The 16,600-nt window shown below is 35.4% G+C and overlaps 1 protein-coding gene across 3 annotated transcripts in view; it reads right to left on the bottom strand.

The window, feature by feature from the left end:
• Nucleotides 1-16,600, bottom strand: part of NRG3 (neuregulin 3) — a 395,896-nt gene that overhangs the window by 210,248 nt on the left and 169,048 nt on the right. The gene's annotated exons all lie outside the window — the stretch shown is intronic.

Raw genomic sequence — 16,600 nt, 5'->3', positions numbered from 1 at the left:
CCCGAAGTCCTACTCCTAGTACAATTCATCAAAATCTCTCAGATGCTTCAATGTAATTTTTTCCTTTTTTTATTTTTTAATTTTTTAATTATTTTTGAGACAGGCAGGAATTTTGATTAATCTCTGCAGGAGCACAGGCTTTTGCAAAGAAAGGGGTATAACCAATGTTGTGTAATATACAGCATAAACACAGGAACAAGAAATATTTGGGGTGAAACTGCTGCATCCAGGATACAGTGACCATTTTTCCCTTTAGACCCTGCGAACACTATGGCTGTACGGATGCAGTGCCAGGATCTACTTCAGAAAGGGATTTAACAGAACAAATAGTTAAAAGATAAAGAGTAAATCTGTTTGTGCTGTGGTGAGCCTGAGATTAATACTAGATACCTCTAAAAAAATACCAGATGAACAAGCCAAAATTAACATTTAAACAGGAGGAGAGCACTTTGGACTAGAGAGACGGATGTGTGATCTGTTTCATTTCATCAAATACTTAATGTGATTATTGCTTGCAAATAACTGGGAGCTGGGGCAAGGTTGGAGGGGAGAACCCAAAACAGATAAACTTCTTTTCCTTGGAAACTATGAAAAAATTAGCAAATGCAGCTAATAGATGCAGCAGTGTTTTCCTGCTAACTCAAGAAAACAGAACATTTGGAATAATTCTGCAGCAATATCCAAATAAATTCATTTCTGTCAGTATGTGGCATCTTGTTTCTGATTTATGTCTACAAAATCATCAGGCTACACAAGGAAAGAAAGTACAACAAAGTCCCTCTGGAGACCATGAACACCTTGATGCTCAAAATTCGACACATAATAGGATTTACTAGAAACTTCATCTCTGCAAATATTATAGCTATCCATCATACATAATGAATTAACTGTGCACTTCATTTTAAATTCATACAGTCTGTTTTTTACTAATCCGTTGCATATATCACCACTATGCCATCCATTTTCTTGTATTCAGGAATATTCTACTATGCACTACTTACAAAAATGAGGTAGAAATAAAAATATTCATAGTGTAGTGTACTAAACATTCCCAATGCTGTAAAAGTCATTACTGTTCCATCATAGACTGCTCAGGACTGAGCATTCAAAAACAACTGCTACAAGAACTTGGTAGTTCTTTCCAAAAGAGAGTATCTTTGCTTCTCCTTCTGTGATATTTTAGTTGTATATACAGAAAAAACACGTCAAATTCTAGTTGTTGTTGCTGTTTCCTAAATGTTCTTTTATCCCATTTGCTTAGCCCCACCTTGCAATCACAAACATGTACATTTTCTTAACCAATTACTCTCCCCAAATTAAAGTGACATTATCACAAAGGGTTACTGAATACAATCAATAAGCTTTTATATTCCATAAAGCTGCAGACAACTTCAGTAGAAAGTACTGTCCTCGAGTGGTGCTATCATACTTCCTTTCCTCAAGAAAATTCTTTATTATTCTTCCCTATATTGAACATTTTACTCTTCCTAGCCTAACAAGTTTTGTTTTTGTTTGTTTGTTTTTTTCTTAGTAAATGTTGCCTGTACGTTTTGAAGGCTTGGTTTTGAAACATGTCATAGCTGCATCTTGCATGCATAGGTAGAGTGTATTCTTTTGCACATTAGTGTGTTCTAGCAAGTACTTACACCTTCCATAGCGCTTCAAGAAACCTTTGCTTTCAGTATTTTCTTCCCAATGGATTAATGATTAATTCCAGTCGAGATTTCAAAGAACTGGCATCATATTATTTTGGATTTATGGATAACAAAATTTACATAAAGACACACACCCCCTACTACATATTATGTCTTTTCGTGGAATTGGTTTTGTCCTGAGGAAAGTTTCTTGTGATTGCCTCCAGTTCTAGCTTGTGTCACTACTTCAATGTAGATGCCAGGCTGCATTTGGCTTTAAGTTAGATACAGACAAAAACAAAAATATCTTCAACTTGACTAAGATGTTTTAAAAAGGCATGGTTTAGAATAACTGATTATTATAGCCAAATTAGCATACTTTGTTTCTGATTTTTCTTCTAAAGTGTGAGAAGAAATCATTGTGCCTAAAGAAAGACAATCTACATGAATATCTAAGAAAGTCAAAGAAGTAAGTGCTAATTATCGGTTGATGTCAGATGCTGATCCCCCTACTAATGCAGCACCAGCAGCAAACCACCAACTGACTGAACCCATGCTGTTAGCTTTTGACATGAATTCAAGTTTTCAAGGAAGTTAAGCTTTAATTACTGTTAAAGCTAAGTAACAGGATATCTGGTCATATGTCACCTCTAACGTCATCAATTCAAAATTATAAAATCTGAGTGGTTTGAAAAGAAGCATTCTTGATATCAAATTTTTAATCTGGGTTATAAATGTGAAACATGAACTCTATGAGGAGCTACTAGCAAAGAACATGAACATACAAAAATCTATTTTCAAAGAATTATTCTAATCAGAAATGGTTTACAACATGTAACAGTTTTCAAAATACATACAGCAAATAGTTCTTTCAAACAAGACACTCTCACACTCTCAAAGACAACACAAGAGGTATGGCACAGTCATTCCTATCAGACTAAGAGCTCTGTTTTAAAACCTTCATCCCTATTGAATGAAAGAACAGAAAGAGAGCTGTGAACAAAGATGGATCCTTCTCAATCGGCACAGTAGCTAGGTCAAGGAAAGTTCCTTTAGTCAGGCATTCTCTGCAGAGGAGATGAGGTGGAGTTGGACACTGAATGAACCTAGTTAAGTATAGCATCAGATCAGTAAACTTTAGTTAATTTTTATGTCCAAAACTTTGATTGTAAACTAACTCTTTGTAATTTTGGGGTGCAAATGATTTTGCAAAATCAATCTAGCAGATGCTAGACACAGAAGCAAGAAACCTAAAAAAGACATACAGGAGCTGATCTACTAGATATACACTCAATTCAGTTTCACAGGTTACTATAACTCTGCTCCCAAGCAGGAAAGAGCTCTTGCATCTATGGAAAGTGTTCTCTCCCTTAAACTGGTACATTTCTCTAAAATATTCATCCTCTTGCTCCAAAGTCAGGTTTAAAATCTAATAAAGATGCACCCACATGTAAATATAATGCTCAGAGGTACAGTGGCTAGGGAAGAGGAGATATTTGCCTTGTTCCTCAATCACTAATAAAACAGAATGTGCTATTACAATTACTCTAGAAGACTCCATATAATTCATAATTTTAAACTCTAAAAGAGTCATCATTTATTTTTTATTAATAATTTTAGGTTTAATTTTATATTTAACAGCATTGGATTTGTAAATAATTTTTCATGCACGCTTTTGTTTGTATTAAAAAGAAATGCTAAAAAACTGCTTATGCAAAGTGTCTAAGAATCCATGTAGATGTGTTTCTTTCTTACTTTTGAAAATCTCTCAATTTTTATTCAGGCATCTTTTCTATAAAAGACAGCAGGGCCAATTTCTGTGTCTCACACATCATAACCATGTTTTTTGGAATTCTAACTCAAAAGCTAGAAAACTCCACAAGGCTAAATGTTAAATACATCAGCATCATGACTTAGATGAAGTTTGATCTTTGCCTTAGGAGATTTACATCAGCATGCCCCAAAGCAATGGCTTGGCATATTCACCACTAGCAAATTTCTTCTGCCAGCAGCCGGGCACTGTCTTTCCTGCTTCCCTCCCCACCTCCCCCGCCCCCAGACAAACACATTTCTCCTGAGTTAAGTGTTACATCAGTCTGTAAATGATTAATCACAAAGGTTCACTTGTCATGAACTTCCCATAGAACTTCCATCACTGATTTCTACTTTAAAAACAGCAACAATAAAACAGCAGTAATCAATAGCACTACATTTACTCAGATTCATCTTCTAGACTAGCTGACAAGCTGTGTAAACTGAAACACTAACTCTTCTTCACAAGGAATGTAGAGAGACAAATAACTGCGTTAGAAATTATGAAGAAAATGAAGTTGTACTGGGCTGCAATGCAGAAACTGGTGAATCCTCTTATAGATACAAGACTCCCAAGGATGGCCCTATCTGTTAAATCTAATAGCATAGTCTTTATTAACACTTATGGTTGGCTTCACTTGGCCTTTTAATTCACCTCTATCAGATAGTAGCTCATATTGGCCACCTTCTCTCTACAGCAAGATGGCCTTTGTTACCCGAGTGGAAGGCAGTTAATCAGATACCTCGATGATTCATTTCTTTGAGAAGAGCAGCAGATCTCAGAATAAAACTGTGATTTGTTCCTAGGTGTGAGAACGTTCCACTAAAGGCTTACTCTTCTCAGAAATAACATACTAATTTTAAGCTATTTTAGAACAGAATTATGTTCTTTGCCATTCTTGTGTGAAATTTTTTAAAAAATCATCATAAGTGACACATAAATGGTGTTTCTGTCCTTAAATAAGAAAGCCAGCCAGTAATAACCTGTCTTCAATTTTAAGTACCTGCCTTTGTCCAAGCCACTAATTTAATTTTATTTTATTTTGTTATATTGTTTTTTTACTTTTCAACAGGACAGACTAATATGCTAAAAGAAGCCATCTTTCCTAGTTATTTGGCATTGTTCTTCAGCAGTTTTTCTAACTGTGTAAATTAATGTTGGCAAAGAGAGATCAGAGCCTGCCTCTTCTCCCCTTGTGAGGAAGCTGTAGACCATGATGAGGACTTCCCTCAGTCTCCTCCAGTCTAAACAAACGCAGTGACTTCAGCCACTTCTCATACGGCTTCTTCTCCAAACCCTTCACCAGCTTCGTAGACCTCTTCTAGACACTCTCCAGTATCTTTATATCTTTTTTTATCCTGTGGTACCCAGAACTGCACACAGTGCTCCAGGTGAGGCCACCTCAGTGCAGAGTAGAGTGGGACAAACACCTCCCTCGCCTGGCTGGCAATGCTGTGTTGATGCATCCCAGGACATGGTTGGCCCTTTTGGTTGCAAAGCACACTGTTGGCTCATGTTCAACTTGCTGTTGACCAGGTCCCCTTCTGCAGCGCTGCTTTCCAGCATCTCGTCCCCCAGTCTGTACGTACAGCCAGGGTTGCTGTGTTCCAGGTGCAAAATCTGGCACTTGCCCTTGTTAAATGTCGTGCTGTTGGTGATCGCCCAGTTCTCTGATTTGTCCAGATGCTTCTGCAGAAACTCTCTTCTCTTGTGAGTGTCAACAGCTCCTTCCATTTTTGTGTCATCAGCATTTATTCAAGTCCTGTGTCCAAGTCATTTATGAAGACATTGAAGAGTGCTGGCCCTAAGATGGATTCCTGTGGAACCCCACAAGTGACTGGTCACCATCCCGACATAACCCCATTTGCTAGATCGATTTGAACCCAACCTGTCAGCCAATTGCCCACCCACTGCACTGTGTGTTTACCTGGCTGTATGCTGGACATCTTGTCCAGTAGAACACTGTGAGAGGCAGTATCAAAGGCTTTACTGAAATCTAAAAAGATCACATGGACAGTCTTTTCCCTGGTCAACTGGTTGGGTAACCTTGCCATAGAATAAAACTAAGTTTGTTAAGCAAGACTTTCCTCCCATGAACCCATGCTGCCTGGGACCAACGACTGCATTGTCATTCAGGTGTTTTTCAATAACTCACAGAATAATCTTCTCCATGATTTTGCCAGGCACAGAAGTGAGACTGACAGGCCTGTAGTTGCCAGGGTCATCCCTGTTGCCCTTCTTGAAGACTGGGACAATGTTTGCCAGCTTCCAGCCAACTGGAACCTCTCCAGGCTCCCAGGAGTGTTGAAAAATCAGGGAGACGTCTTGCTATGACATCAGCCAGCTCTTTGAGTACCCCCTGATGAATCCTATCAGGCCCTATCAAATTACAGATATCTAGCTGGAGCAGCAAATTCTGCATCAGTTCAGGAATGACTGGGAGTTTATCGTTTGTGCAGCCATGGTTCTCTAGCCCCAGGCTCCGAGGGTCTCAGAGCCCATCTTTGGTGTTGAAGACCAAACTGATGATTGAATTATCATTGATACATACTCTGCCAGACCAGCTGCTATGTCATGTTCTGCCGCTGCTGACTTAATGTATGTAGTAGCTGAAAGATTTTGCAACATGCTGAATGATTTCTAAAATGAATGGACCATTGTTCTAATAAGACAAAAAATATATATGCCCTGGACAATGCAGTAATATAAAGTTCCAATGATTCCTGCACTGCTTTTTGATTAGCGAGTCATACAGACACAGAAACTACTTAGCATAAAAGTAGCACCACAGATTTATTGACAGCATTCCCTTATGTGTAATTTCCTGAGCACACAAAGCCTTTGATGGTGCTTGAATACAAAATCCTCTATATTTAGGCAGCTAGGTTTATTTAATAATTGTTCACTTATTAATTCATAACACTCTAATTTATGTTTCCCATGTTCTCTGTATAATAACTCAATAAATTTCTCATTCTCCAGCTTTTCTTTTGGAGTCCTCAAAGATGATCAACAGATAGTCACTCTACTGCCCTAACCATGCCCCTCAGCCAGCAACTAGAGTCTTTACTGATAATGTTGCCCACCTTTTCCTACAAATTTGGCAAGACAATGTTTGAAATTAACTCTTCCCACTGGAGCGAGTGGGATTCTTGTTAGTATTGCCCTAACAAGATTACAGAAAACCTCATGTCCATCCTCATGAACAAATTTATTGAGCTTTTACATTTCATAATCAAAATAACAAAAAGAAAGGATGGAAGAAAAAACCTCACATATTCTTGTATGAAATGAGGCCAAAGAAATGTACCCTGCCTTCACGAATCTTCCTGAGGCCAGTAAAATCAAACTGAAGCTTAACTCAATTTCTAATTCCTCCCTAAACTTTCTGTAAAAACAACAACAAAAATATTCTTTCCCCTTTTTCATGAAGTTGGGATGAAGAATCATAGGATAGGAAAGGGAAAGATAAAAATGCCTGTTGCAAAGACCTTATACATTCACTAAAATCACCAAGTACTACTGTATTCCAAGAAAGAAGCTATTACCTGTTCAGCCTTTCTAATTAGCTAGTACTTGAATTATAAGATATTTATCTGCTCAGTTTGAAACGTGTTTGGAGATTTATTCAGTCATTGAAGAACTGAACTCCAAGCAGGATGCTTCCTGTGAGAGAACTGGCAAGTACATAATCCAAAAAAAAGATATTGCACAGAGAATTCAGTTGCCTCATGAAGAGATAATGAGATAAGCTTACAGTTTAAATCTGAAGTTAGAAAAAGGGTCTTCAGACACTTTTAAGCCTAAGTTACAACGATGACAAATTCTGTCACGTATGTATAAACTTAGCTTCCATCAAAATACAAAGGCTTTTAATCACATCATGTTTCATTAAAAATAAAACACAATCTCACATGGTTTGGAGAAAACATCCAATAAGTCTTACAACTTACCTTACTAAAGATTTTCTTTGCTCCAAACACACAACTATACCTTACCTCCAGTCTTCTTTCTTGATGACACAATTTGTTTAAAAGCAATATATTTTTTTTCATATCACAGATACTATTCAACCAAAGAGCAGAAACTACAGACTTTGCTACAATATCCAATACAAAATGAAATTCAAAGTTATCCCTTGACTATGCTGGTGTGTTTAAATTATCCACACTTAAAGACATTTTAATAAGGGAATTTTAGTATTATCTAACCTTCTTTGTTTAATTATATTTTGCCGCAATTAAAAAAGATTATTATCATGGAAGCTAGACATTGTGATTGGAGATCTTGAGTTTTCATGTATTGATGATGATATTTTATTAACTTACGTTACCGTAACTTTTTACAAAAATATTTACCAAAAAAATGAAAAACAAATACTAAATTTGTAAATTTTGCATTTCCCTGCAATTAATCACAGTGTTGTAATTTCCGTTCAAGGTGTAAAGGTTAATTAAAATAATTCAGTTTTGGCTTATTGTAAAAAGAAATCTGGTGATTTATTCTGTAGTCAAAGTTTATCATTTAGTAGACAATTTTAATCTTGCTCCTATTACTGTATTATTGCAGTGCCAGCACTGAGTCAAAAGGCCTTGATCAGGACTACTAAAACCATCTGAATATTGCAGAAAATTCACACACCAGCTCCAGCCCTCCAAACCGTGCAGGCTCTGCGCTTTCAGGAAGGGAACTGCAACATTTGCAGGTCCTTGCCAGGAGGATAAAGGATATTAAGAAATACAGACTCATAGGTATGCAGAAAGCAACATACATCAGCAACCTGATGAGGTCAGGATATATTTCCTTTCACATCTATCATCAGCAGAAGACAATGATTAAAAATGCAATAATCTGTGCAGCAACATTGAATTTTCTATTTGCATTTGTTTCCAAGCTAAGACAGCAGTAAATACTACAACTCAGTCCAAATTTTTGTTCAGGTTCAGTTGTCTTCCTAGAAGAACATGACGATTTAATAATCAATTTATATTTAACATCTAGCGCTTCCTTTACACCTTTCTACAAGAGTAAAATAAAAAAGCAAACATTCAGTGATATGTTCGAAATACAGAGTTTAAAAGCAGCACTTTAAAGCTAGATTTCATATTTAACAATCACTGCTAATAAAAACAAAGGCATAATTAAAATTATTTTGGTTGCAATGTTCTTCAGAGATTTTAGATATACGTGTTCAATAAAATATTATGGCTCTGCTGAGTCTTATGCTACTTTTCAGTAGACATAGTAATGACCTTACACCATAAGGATTTTCTGACAGATGTTAAACATCCATAGTGTATACACTGACCTATTTTGTTCCAGCTTGCTGAATTACAAGGTTGGGTACAAGTTCCAGCAAAGCACATTCACAGATCATAAGCAGTATGCTAAGCTATGCAACAGAGAATAGGATTTCAGGATATGTGGGGATTGTCAGGTTTGCTTCCAATGGGACCTTATTATATGTTAATGGATATTTAAAATATAACAGGAGGTTACACATTTGCTCCAGGGATAATCACCTTGGAGAACAACAGATGAGCAACATGTGTAGCAGGTCATCTCCTATGGCTAATATAAATTTGGAGGGAAGAAAAAATCCATACACAGTACCTTGGAATCATCATTAAACATCTCTGTGCTTTAAGAGTTTAGTGAGAAGTTAGAAAAGGGCAGTATTTTGATTCTGTCTTTTGTACAACAGTTTTTTTACACAGATGAAATGTTTTAGTAATAAACAGTGTGCAGAAGAACTTGTCGTGCCTATCAGGTACAAATGGAATTTGAAAGTTTGATGTTTTTGAGTTCCATTATAAAAATACAGTCAGTGGCATTACAGTCACCACTGAGTTTTAAGTAACTATCACAATGTTTTTCTTCTACAAAAACCAAACCAAAACAAAATTTCAGTTCCAAAAGAAGTATTGGGGGAGGGAGAGGGAAACAAAAAAGCCTGTTCACTATATAGAAGCTGAAATGGATTAAATAAACTCAAATTTTCACTTAAGATAATTTTATTTGAGAAAATAAAACTGATTCCCAAGAGCTCTTGAATAAAATTTTCTGAAACATTTTCTTGCTTGCAGTCATTTTTCAACTGATCTTTATTATTTTTAGCATTCCAATGTGAAATATTTTAGAGAATGCAAAGTTTTTTTCGCCCTATTAATAAGCATTTTTGTGCAGACTAGCCATCTGAGTGACTCCAAAAGCATCAGCTGATCCTAAACTGCAAAGACAGTGTTAATTCAAAACGATTTTTGTGATATGATTGGAAAGCAGAAGTTTAATACCTACATGACCAACCTGCATGGATACAGCCCACAGCAACTAACAAGATCGAATCGGTCGTCTTCATCTTTTGCATCAGAAGTGATACAAACTCCTTTGTAAAACCATTCTCATAACCTAAACTTTGTAAGCCCAGAATTCAAGATCTGAAAAGCATCACTTTTGAGATATGACTGGAAAGCTATCCTCCAGAAAGGCGGATTAAATGACAAATTTAAGTAAGCTGTAAAAAGAAGTTTCAAAGATATTGGTAACGTTTCCATGCTGAACAGAACAAGTAGTAATAGGCTTGAACTTCTGCTAAAATGCATTATACTGGACCTCAGAAAAATCCTCCCAGTGGAAAGACAAAAGGATCACCCAAATGTATCACCTGGGAACATTATAAAATCTCCAATCTGAGAGGTCTTTCAGAGCAGATTAGACAAAGATATGTCAGAATTTCGCTGCCTTTGTATGACCATGAATGACATTCCCAGATATTTTTTGAGTCCAGTTTTCTATGATTCTGCTAGCCATCTACCAAAGATGACAGAACTGAAGAGAAAAAGAACATCTTGCAAAAACAAGTACAAAATGCATAGCATAACTAAAAACATATCAAACCTCTGGAGTTTGTTTTGATTTTCTGCAAAGTAAAAAATTTTCTGAGAGAAGTTTTCTCCAGATCCCTACTCCCCTAAAATTACTACTAATATTTTATTTTACCTTTATGTTGGACAATTTTAATATCAAATTTCTGATTTTCGGGCCATAAGGCAGCAAGAAATGGTAGGAGATCACTTTAAGTCTAATTATCCTAGCTACTGTTCTTCAAGTTCCTTCTTTACATGTGAAATTAAGAACATAAAGAGAAGAGAGAAGAATGGATGGTTACTCATAACCAAATATGCAGAAATCACTTATAACCAAAATTACCACAACTAGGCAGAACAGAGCTGTTCACAGAAAGAAAAGTGTAGGCAGTTGTAACATCTATCACTTTATTTAAACTAATTATTCAAAATATACTCTATTATAACGCACAAGGGAAATTTCAAATTTCATTCACTCTAGTATTCCTACTGACATCAATCTAGGACATAATTAAGTATATGCAAGAGCAATTATGACTGTTTAACTTTTAGAAGGGTACAAAATCTTAGTTTCAGGAAGCAACAAATCCTGTTTAGAAGTTACTCTGACAATTGCATGGTGAGGAGTAAACAATAAAACCATATATACAGTCATATCATGGCCTTAAAAACATCTTCTTCAACAGCAGTAATATTACATCAAATTGCACGTATCAGAAATTTGTTTTCTGCAATATTCTATATTTTATGGTGTGTTTCTCTGTTATCCCATGATATAAAGCCATTTAAATAATTAATTAAATATAATGATTGCCTAGCAAGGCATTGGAAAAATTATATGCATGTAAATTTTATATTTTAAATGTATTGAAATGTATCAGTATAAAAATATTCCTTTAAGAGCATTCTGCCCTAGACTATAACAGACACTATCTAAAATATAAGTAATGGAAAAGTTTCTGAACAAAGATGATCTTAATGGGTTTTGTCTCTAAATTGGCTACTATAGATTGAACTTGTTGGGGAAAAACAAACAAACAAACAAGCAAACAAAAAAAAAAAACAACAAACCACAAACCAAACAAACCCAAACAAACAAACAATCAAAAAAACAACAACAAAAAATCCAAAACACAAGAAGAATTTTACTTCCTTATTTACTGAAATAGTATCCCTGTATGAATCCTCAAAAACTGTATTCCCTTCAGATCTCACTTTGTCCCATCCTAACTGTGCATCTAAGTTATATCATAAATCTGAGATGCCACATAGGAAAGACAATAAACAACAAGAAAGAGTACTCTAAAAGTCTCCAACACTGTTGATCAAAATCCCTTTTGCTTGCAAATCTTGAAGAAATTGATAGATAGTTGCTTTTAAGTTTGAAAAGTCTGTACTGCTTCCATTATTTGCAAGTTCAAAAGAGTTAAAAGAAACAACATTTAAAGGCAGTAACAGATCCCTCTCTGTTCTTTGAGCAAGCTTGACATCCAGCAAAAATGCTTTCCTCTACTGTTTATTGATAATAAGTACCAACGATGACTACCATAATAATCCAGACTGCAAAACAGGCAAACAATAACTTTAGCCTGTTTTTAACTCGTCCTTCAGAAGTAATTCCAGAGATAACCTCTGAATTCTGCATCTCTCTGTCATATATCCTTTATACTTTAATAATGCAATTAACAAAATATCATTGGTACATCGCAACTGTCTTAAGCAGCCTGGAGTTTGACCTCAAATTTGTACGCTGATTCAAGTAGAAGTTATTACTCTAAGCTTCTGACACTAGTCCTCTTCAAGAACATAATTCCTGTAATAACAGCAGTTTACTATCTAGCAAAGTGGCTGATAAGGTACAAATACAGTCCAAAGGATGTTTCATTACAACAGTCTGGAGATATCTCTGAATGTACTTTATATAAATCTGCTTCTTATTAGATGCTGTTCACAGGTATCTCAAAGACTTCATCCTTGTCTGCACTGGGCTAACTTCCAGGAACTTGTTTAACAATTAAATGATCCATTCAGTCCTTAACACTGCAGTAATGTGTACAGGATAGGAACCAGAATATTTAATCTCTCTAACATAACTCGTATACGACAGTTTACATGCCTGTCTAATCTTAGATACCTCAGTTTTCATAACAGTACAGAATCCACACAATTTTGCCTCACTTTCTCTTTTCCTATTTGAGATAGTATGAAGGGCTTTCTTTACAGAGTGAGGGGCAGAAGACACAGGTGTTTTTATTTGTTCATCTCATCTAGATTAATCTAGAGTATTGGTGGATTAAAGTTCACATTTTGATATAGTTGACATTTGTTTCTATTTAAATGACTCAATTGTCCAGAGTTTATTTCTTCTCCTAGCAAGACATTTTCCAATAGATCTTCTGGGAGAATGTCTGCAGGTAGGGTTAGATTGGAAATGCTATTGCTTTCAGTGTACTTAAGACACTGGCAGAGATGAGAATTTAAATGAGAGATTTCAGATGTCTGCATTACGCACTTCAAAAATTCTGTCTTGCCTAAGGGAGGTAAGAACAACAACAAAAAGCCTAACTCATTTCCAAGTTAATTTAAAACCAGAGTTTGATGGCACAATATTTGCATACATTAACTTCAAGACAGATGCAGTATATGCCATTGATATTTGTGCCCATACTTAAGGTTTTATTTTCTACAAATACTTTGTGTGTGTACTGTAAAAGCTATACAATCTTTTTTTTCCCTGGCAGATTTTGGAAACCTAATTCTTATAAATCAATGGAATATTCCTTTGCAAGAAAAGGACTTTACCATTTTATATTTTCCCAGTTTTCAGAATAAACCTCTGCATCTTGTATTTAGTTTCAGACAGCATGTACTGAAGTAATAGCTTTCCACAAGTCACATAACTTTATTTAAGACTGTTTAGAGGCAGTTTCTTCCATTAACAGATTATCTTAATGGAAGTGTATATTTTATATAGATTGTATTTGAGTCATGTCTACCAGTGGAGATGTGCTACACAATCAAGATGCCTTGCTAACCTAACAAGACACAGTTCAGAAATGTGTAGGCACAAGAAAAGGTGGTGATAAAAATCTATGGTTCCACCAGCTTTAGGTACTGTTGGTAGCGAGACAGCAGAATAAATGCTAGCACGCCACTGCTTCTTAGTCTCCCACTTAGGTGCCAAATCAAAAAATCCAATAATTATTAGCAGCATCAATAAAATGCTACCTCAGCTGCTGAGTTGGCAACTGCATTTCTCACTTCTCTCTGCTGAAATTCAAGGTTATAGCCCAACTCTTCCTTCAGCCTACTGAAGGGATCTTGCCAAATGTAAGTGGAGCTGAAGTGTGTCTTTTTATTTTCCAGTGCTCCAAAAGAGATCATAATTCAAGCTTCCAGAAATATTTTTGTTTCATTCACATTGCTCATTGTTCTAAGGACTGATGCTTCTCTTACATTAGGGAAATAACTATGTATATATGTAAATGAAAGAATTAACAGTGTTTGACAGCTATTGTCTGTGAAATAAAAATCTGTGGCTTAAAAAATAAAAGTAGGCAGAAGGATGTGTTAAGCCTGTAACTATGTCTTCCCATACTTTATGTTAACTGAAAATGGATTTACATCAGTCTTTTAGTATTCTGGGAAAGAGAAAATAATTCCTCAGTTTCTAGGTTCTCTATGTTGAAGTAAGTTTAAAATAGATGGATTCTCTTAAGCTTCAAAATTAACTTTAGATGCCTAGCTATGCAATTTCTCCTTTATTTCTTCTTCCTCAAACTCCTTCAAAAATATTAATTTGAGTAAGTATTTCAAACAAGATGAAATGGACTACAAATTTGATTTTGGTTTTGTGGATATTTTCTTAAATCAGATGAATCACCGGTGAATTAAGTTAGTGTGGACATGCGTTCTATGTGTATCATGGCTTTTACCTTATTGCTCTAACTGGAGAAGTGCACCTTCATCATAACATGAGGCAGAAGTGTAAACTTCATTACTTCAGAAGATGGAAATGGAACCAGGAAATTATACTGGTTAGTAATCGAAGTTTTTCAAAAGAAAATTATTAGAAAATGTGGCCTGTTCAAGGTGTTCTGTAGAAAGCAAATAAAATCCAAAATACTATGAAGATAGACTATAGCATGCCAATAGAAACCTAAATCTATCACTAAATAGAAAGCTTTATCTTTTTCTGCATTTCTTTTTACCATGAAATTAGTTTATCCTGCCTCAAATAAGACAACTAATAGAAACTTATTTTCAGAAATTGTTTATGAGGGATAAATGACATTAGATGTTTTGCCACTGACTTATCTGGTGCACAGTGCTTCTTGAAGGAATGATACTATGTGAACAGGAAAAACAGTAAGAAAATACCATAGTTCTCAAAAACTTACGCATGTGCTGAAGGGTGAATTTCTATAAATACATTGAGAGAAATGTCTGTCATGATGTTTGAAATACACACCGTTACACTGCTGCATTAAAATACTCAGTTTTGCAGATATTTGAAAGTAATTGAATTTCTTAAGACTTTAATTTGCATCAAGCTTGAAGTATTTTTTATTGCAGAACTTAGAGAAGATTGAAGAAGGTAAATATCTGCTAATTGCAATAATCCAGGAGAAAACATGTAAATAAAAAGCACTGTAAAATGGAGTGTTGAGATTGTGAAAATTAATCAGTAATTAAAGTACTTCAACAAGAAACTTTCTCAAGAACCTCTGTCTTCTGAATGTTAGACTATAACAACATGATTTGGGTGCTATTCAATAGAGCCATGTTTAGTGTGCATATCAAATAATATGTTCTTGCACTGTTTCACCAGGGGAGAATGTTAGGAGACTCAATCTCTAGATTTAAAAGTTATTTGTTATTATTGAATTCCTATAGCAAAATATCAGATTAATAGAAACAACCACATTGTTAAAGGCAGTCATAAGTAAAACCACTGGTGAATAAGCAGGTGATGCAATAGAAATACAATGTGATATCTATATTAAAATATAGCTGCTTAACAACTGCTACCTAATGTAGTATTTCAAGCTCACCTCAGCTTTTTTAAAGTAAACATGAAAGTAGAAATGACAGCATTTCCAGCTAATGGTGTGTGCAACTACACAAATATGATCTAGATACATACTACGGCTATGCTCATAAGCCAATAATTTTCACAACAGGAGGTCTGTTGGTTGCCCTTGACATGGGAAGTATCCTGAATTTTAAGCACAGCTTTATTCCTTCTTAGAATTCTTGTAGTTGTATGTTACATTCTCAGCTTAAGGAAATGGGTTATTTTTGATGAAACTAACCTTGTAATATTATGACATGAATGAAGTGTTTCATTTATTCAATACTATTAAATAGCAAATCATTTTCTGAGTTTGCGTTAGTAACATGTTGGAAGTGCTTCGGGAAAGCATCACTGTAATAAAAGATAGGGAGAACACACAAAATGGGGTAGCTGGCATTTTAAAACACCTACGTCAGACTGCAAAAGCCTAGATAACACACCATGTAACTAAACCAGGGAAATGATCTTATCTTTATAGATTTTTATCTTATGGTTAAGTGCATGTATCATATGACATACTCAGAGATGTTCTAAAGTCCACCCTGTTTGATTCCTTTCTCCTGCTTTTACTGACAGCAAGGGCTATGCCTGGATTACAGTTACTACTATGCAAAAGACTCACAATAAAACCTGTCAGCATATAAACATACAAACTGGACCTTCATTACAAGGGAATTCAATACTTCTGGTCTCAAGAGAGATTTTAAACAAAGCTCAGCACTGCTGATATCATTTGTTAATCAACTAGGTGTGAAAATATAAATTTTTATAGGTAAAAATGAGAAAGATCACCAAGGTCGAAGTTCTTCAGGACAAGATAGATGCATGACAAGTAGAGTGTCCTACAAAACCTGAGAACTCTGGGACAGTAACCACAGTAGTGCCCTTCGGATGCATCTGTACAACCTGCTGTAATTTGGCTAACTGGGAATTATGTTTTGTTTACTACGCATTTGAGAGAATATTCTTTCACTCTCTATTGTCATAAAACTTATTCAGGTTTTATACTGCTTGCTTTCTGAAGGAGAGATGAAGGACAGGATAAAGGACAAAAGGACAAAAAAAAAGGACAAAAGGAATATTGCATCCAACATACGCAAATCCATAAAGAGTATGTTAAAGTTCATTGCCAATGCCAAAATTTCCAGTGAATACACAGTAGTCTCAATGTCTTATTTCAGAAGGTAAATTTAACAGGGCAAGCCTCGTC

Source organism: Patagioenas fasciata, chromosome 8 (genome assembly GCF_037038585.1).
Source record: "Patagioenas fasciata isolate bPatFas1 chromosome 8, bPatFas1.hap1, whole genome shotgun sequence".
NCBI classification, from domain to species: Eukaryota; Metazoa; Chordata; class Aves; order Columbiformes; family Columbidae; genus Patagioenas; species Patagioenas fasciata.
This window is presented reverse-complemented; position numbering and strand designations above follow the sequence as displayed.